Source organism: Cervus canadensis, chromosome 1 (genome assembly GCF_019320065.1).
Source record: "Cervus canadensis isolate Bull #8, Minnesota chromosome 1, ASM1932006v1, whole genome shotgun sequence".
In the NCBI taxonomy this organism is placed as follows: Eukaryota; Metazoa; Chordata; class Mammalia; order Artiodactyla; family Cervidae; genus Cervus; species Cervus canadensis.
The window spans coordinates 100,595,086-100,601,638 of NC_057386.1; positions in this window are offsets into that span (position 1 = coordinate 100,595,086).

The following is a 6,553-nucleotide window of genomic DNA, read 5'->3' on the forward strand; positions in this document are numbered from 1 at the left end:
AATTTAAAAGAGTAGGAAATATTTCACCTTTTTATTTCTTATTTTAATAGGTTTTTCTTTTCTAAGTAATACATACTAAGATAATGGCACCTGGTCCCATCACTTCATGGTGAATAGATGGAGAAATAATGGAAACAATGAGAGACTTTATTTTCTTGGGCTCCAAAATCACTGCAGATGACGACTGCAACCATGAAATTAAAAGATGCTTGCTCCTTGGAAGAAAAGCTATGACCAACCTAGACAGCATATTAAAAAGCAGACATTACTTTGACAACAAAGGTCCATCTAGTCAAAGCTATGGTTTTTCCAGTAGTCATGTATGGATGTGAGAGTTGGACCATAAAGAAAGCTGAGCACCAAAGAACTGAGGCTTTTGAACTGTGGTGTTGGAGAAGACTGTTGCGAATCCCTTGGACTGCAAAGAATCCTAAAGGAAATCAACCCTGAATATTCATTGAAAGGACTGATGCTGAAGCTGAGTCTCCAAAACTTTGGCCCACCTGTTGTGAAGAACTGACTCAGTGGAAAAGACCCTGATGCTGGGAAAGATTGAAGGCAGAAAGAGAAGGGGCACCAGAGGATGAGATGGTTGGATGGCATCACCAATTCAGTGGACATCAGTTTGAGCAAACTCCAGGAAATGATGATGGACAGGGAAGCCTGGCATGCTGCAGTCCATGAAGTCACAAAAAGTCAGACACAACTGAGTGACTTAACAACAGCAGCATACTGTATTAGTTACCATCACAAATTGCCATGAGTTTAGTTGCCTGTAACAGCACATTATAGTTCTGGGGGTTAAAATTCAGAAGTAAATACTTCTGGACCTAAAGTCAAAGTGATGCTGAGCTGGTACCTCCTGGGATCCTAGGAAGACTCTATTCTTGGCCTCTTCCAGGTTCCAGAGGTGGTCACATCCTTCGGCCCCTGGTTACCTCCTTCCAGTCTACTATCATCCTCACATCACCTTCTTCTTTGACTGACTCACCTGCTTCTCTCTTACAAGAACCACTGTGATTATATCAGACCCACCCAGATAATTCATAATAATCCTAATTTAGATTATCCAAGGTCACACCTGCAAAGAACTTTGGCCATTTAAGGTAACACTCACAGCTCTGGGGATTAAGACATGGACATCTCTGGACCATTATTCAGCCAACCACACATACAAATAAAAAAGCAAACCTTTAGAGAGCATGAAGTTGTTACAATTAAACCCACAAAGACAAAGAGTTCTATTGCATTTCTGGAATGACTGATCATTTTATTAAAAAAAAAAAGAAAAGAAAAATCAAAGAAAACAAAGCAGAAAATAAGCTAAAAATACCATAGCCTTCATTTTCTCTTTCTTTCCTATGTCTATACACAAGTGACTTTTTATTGTTCCTCAGTGTTTGCATTCACTCCATCATTCAGCAAGGGCTGCCACTGAAGATATCATCTACAGAACTGGAGTGGATAAAAACTCAACCAAGTTTCCCCAGAAGATGAGAAAAAAAATGCAATTACATGGATTTAGATATTTCTCATTGATATTTCACAATAACATAGATTTACTCAATTCACTTAGTATGAATATTTAAGGAGGAGGACAGTAAGACAAAATGAAAAAGATTGTTCTTGGCTGCAGTCGTCCTTGCAAATTCATCAGCATCACTGTTTGCCTGATCCCTTGTAATAATATCCTTGGGATTTGTAAAATTGTAATTCAGTTTTTAATTATTTTATATTTCATAGAAGAATTTATTTTCTATCAATCTTTATTTCCTATTCTTTATACCCTACTCACCCACCACACACAAAACTTTTAAGATGTCCTTCTTTGCAAAGGATTTCATCTCCCTTTATCACTTTAATTGTTACAACAATATTGCTGACTATAAATTCTTTAGATGCATGTCTTCTATTTCCTTTTGCATCTGTGGTGAAATGAAATGTCTGTTCATCTTATTGTTTCACATTTTGTTCTTATTCCAGTAAAACCAACTATTGTCTGACCAGCAGAATCCGGTGACAGCATAGTAAAATGAAACCCATTCAACAAAGAGCTTCCAGTTCAAGATGGCAGAGTAGAAGGCTGTGTGTGCTCATCTCCTCCTGCAAGAGCACCAAAATTGCAACTAGCTGTTGAACAACCATCAACAGGAGGATGCTAGAACCCACCAAAAAAAAAAAAAAACCCTACGTTCAAAGACAAAGAAGAAGCTGCAGTGAGATGGTAGGACGGGCACAATCGTGATAAAATCAAATCCCATACCCTCTGGGTGGGTAACCCACAAGCTGGAGAACAATAATACCAAAGAAGTTCTCCCACTGTTGTGAAGGTTCTGAACCCCACAGCAGGCTTCCCAGCCTTGGGACCCAACAAAGAGGCTGGGAATTCCTACAGAATCTGACCTTGAAAGCCAGCAGGATTTGATTATTGGACTTCCACAGACCTGGGAGAAACAGATACTCCACTCTTGGAAGGCACCAACAAATTCATGTGCATACCAAGACCCAGAAGAAATGAGCAGACACCCCACAGGAGATCAAACCAAAACTATCTGCTAGGGTTGGAGGGCCTCCTGTGGAGGCTTGGGTTGGCAAGGGCTGAGGGCACTGGCAGCAGCAGTCTGGGAAGGTCACCTTTGGTGTAAGCCCTCTTGGAGGTCACCATTAATCATTTCATAGAGCCCATAGACCCCAGGGCTGGGTCCCTTCAGGCCAAATAACTACTAGGAAGAGAGTGCAATTCCACCCATCAGCAGATAATTGAGTTAAAGCTTTATTGAGCAAGGCTCTGCCCACTAGACAAGACTCAGTCTTTCCCACTGCCAGTCCCTCCCATCAGGAAGCTAACACATGCCTCTTAGCCTTCTCCATCAGAAGGCAGACAGAAGAAGCAAGATAAACCACAGTTCCATGGTGAATAAAACAAAAACCACATTATAGAATTAATCAGGATGAAAGAACAGGAAGTTACATCCCAGATGAAAGGACAAGATAAAACCCCAGTTGAGTTCAGTTTGGTCGCTCAGTCGTGTTTGACTCTTTGCGACCCCATGGACCAGAGCACGCCTGGCCTCCCTGTCCAACACCAACTCCCAGAGTCTACCCGAACTCATGTCCATTGAGTCGGTGATGCCATCCAACCATCTAATCCTCTGTCGTCCCCTTCTCCTCCTGCCCACAATCTTTCCCAGCATCAGGGTCTTTTCCAATGAGTCAGCTCTTCACATCAGGTGGCCAAAGTATTGGAGCTTCAGCTTTAATATCAGTGCTTCCAATGAATACTCAGGACTGATCTCTTTTAGGATGGACTAGTTGGATCTCCTTGCAGTCCAAGGGACTTTCAAGAGTCTTCTCCAACACCACAGCTCAAAAGCATCAATCCTTCAGCACTCAGCTTTCTTTATAGTCCAACTCTCACATCCATATATGACTACTGGAAAAACCATAGCTTTGACTAGATGGACCTTTGTTGACAAAGTAACGTCTCTGCTTTTAAATACGCTGTCTAGGTTGGTCATAACTTTCCTTCCAAGGAGCAAGCGTCTTTTAATTTCATGGCTGCAATCACCATCTGCAGTGATTTTGGAGCCCAAAAAAATAAAGTCTGTCACTGTTTGCACTGTTTCTGCATCAATTTGCCATGAAGTGATAGGAACGAATGCCAGGATCTTAGTTTTCTAAATGTTGAGCTTTAAGCCAACTTTTTCACTCTCCTCTTTCACTTTCATCAAGAGGCTTTTTAGTTTCTCTTCACTTTCTGCCATAAGGGTGGTGTCATCTGCATATCTGAGGTTATTGATATTTCTCCTGGCAATCTTGATTCCAGCTTGTGCTTCTTCCAGCCCAGCATTTCTCATGATGTACTCTGCATATAAGTTAAATAAGCAGGATGACAATATACTCCTTTTCCTATTTGGAAACAGTCTATTCTTCCATGTCCAGTTCTAACTGTTGCTTGCTGACCTGCATGTAGGTTTCTCAACAGGCAGGTCAGGTGGTCTGGTATTCCCATCTCCTTCAGAATTTTCCACAGTTTATAATGATCCACACAGTCAAAGGCTTTGGCATAGTCAATAAAGCAGAAATAGATGTTTTTCTGCCAGTGGATATTGGCAATTTGATCTCTGGTTCCACTGCCTTTTCTAAATCCAGCTTGAACATCTGGAAGTTCATGGGTCACATATTGCTGAAGCCTGGCTTGGAGAATTATGAGCATTACTTTACTAGCATGTGAGATGAGTGCAATTGTGCAGTAGTTTGAGCATTTTTGGGGATTGGAATGAAAATTGACCTTTTTCCAGTCCTGTGGCCACTGCTGAGTTTTCTGAATTTGCTGGCATATTGAGTGCAGCACTTTCACGGCATCATCTTTTAGAACTTGAAATAGCTCAACTGGAATTCCATCACCTCCACTAGCTTTGTTCCTAGTGATGCTTCCTAGGGCCCACTTGACTTCACATTCCAGGATGTCTGGCTCTAGGTGAGTGATCACACCATTGTGATTATCTGGGTCATGAAGATCTTTTTTGTACAGTTCTTCTGTGTATTCTTGCCACCTCTTCTTAATATCTTCTGCTTTGTTAGGCCCATATCATTTCTGTCCTGTTTGAGTCCATTTTTGCATGAAATATTCCCTTGGTATCTCTAATTTTCTTGAAGAGATCTCTAGTCATTCCCATTCTATTGTTTTCCTCTATTTCTTTGCACTGATTACTGAGAAAGGCTTTCTAATCTCTCCTTGCTATTCTTTGGAACTGTGCATTCAAACGGGTACATCTTTCCTTTTCTTCTTTCCTTTTTGCTTCTCTTCTTTGCACAGCTATTTGTAAGGCCTCCTCAGACAGCCATTTTGTTTTTTTGCATTTCTTTTTCTTGGGGATGGTCTTGATCCCTGTCTCCTCTACAGTGTCACAAACCTCCATCCATAGTTCATCAGGAACTCTATCTATCAGATCTAGTCCCTTAAATCTATTTCTCACTTCCACTGTGTAATCATAAGGGATTTCATTTAGGTCATACCTGAATGGTCTAGTGGTTTCCCCACTTTCTTCAATTTAAGTCTGAATTTGGCAATAAGGAGTTCATGATCTGAGCCACAGTCAGTTCCCAGTCTTGTTTTTGCTGACTGTATAGAGCTTCTCCACCTTTGGCTGCAAAGAATATACTCAATCTGATTTCGATGTTGGCCATCTGGTGATGTCCATGTGTCAAATCTTCTCTTGTGTTGTTGGAAGAGGGTGTTTGCTATGGCCAATGCATTCTCTTCACAAAACTCTATTAGACTTTGCCTTGCTTCATTCTGTATTCCAAGGCCAAATTTGCCTGTTACTCCAGATATTTCTTTTCTTCCTACTTTTAAATTCCAGTCCCCTACAATGAAAAGGATATCTTTTTTGGGTGTTAGTTCTGAAAGGTCTTGTAGGTCTTCATAGAACCGTTCAACTTCAGTTTCTTCAGCATTACTGGTTCGGGGCATAGACTTGGATTATCATGATATTGAATGGTTTGCCTTGAAATCAAACAGAGATCATTCTATGGTTTTTTAGACTGTATCCAAGTATTGCATTTCTTGGATGGCTACTCCATTTTTTCTAATGGATTCTTGCCCACAGTAGTAGATATAATAATCATCTGAGTTAAATTCACCCATTTCAGTCCATTTTAGTTCGCTGATTCCTAAAATGTTGATGTTCACTCTTGCCATCTCCTGTTTAACCAATTCAAATTTGCCTTGATTCATGGACCTAACATTGCAGGTTCCTGAAACCACAGAGAAACAACTAAATGAAGTAGGCAATCTTCTAGAAAAAGAACTCAGAATAAAAGCAGTGAAGATGATTAAGGATCTCAGGAAAACAATGGAGAAATGCAAAAAATGGTTACCAAAGACCTACAAGAACTAAAGAACAAACAAACAGAGATGAGTAATACACTAGAAGGGATCAACAGCAGAATAACTGAGGTGGAAGAACAGATAAATAACCTGGAGGACAGAATTGTGGCAATCACTGCCTCAAAACAGAATATAGAATAAAGAATGAAAGGAAATGAAGACAGCCTAAGAGACCTCTGGGACAACATTAAATGCACCAATATTCACACTATAGTAGTCCCAGAAGGAGAAGGGCAAGAAAAAGGACCTGAGAAAATATTTAAAGAGATAATAGCTGAAAACTTCCCTAACATGGGGGGAGGGGGGGAGGAATAGTCAACTAAGTCCAGAAAGCACAGAGGGTCCCAGGGAGGATAAACCCAAGGAGGAACACACCAAGGCACAAGATGCATAGTGATCAAACTGACAAAAATTAAAGACAAAGGTAAAACATTCAACAAAGACTTCCTACTAAGCACAATGCACTGTGCTACATCCTATGAACTTTGTCAAAATTAATGAGTTAAGAGTTTCATTAAATATCATAACTTTATTTTTGCTCTTCAGTGTTATCCTTTGAGAAACCATGTCCTTATAGCCCTCTCCAAGCATGATGGCTTGTGTTTTATTTTCCCGCTGCAGCCCCCTAACCATCACTCTCTTGGAGCTGGAACAGGTGTT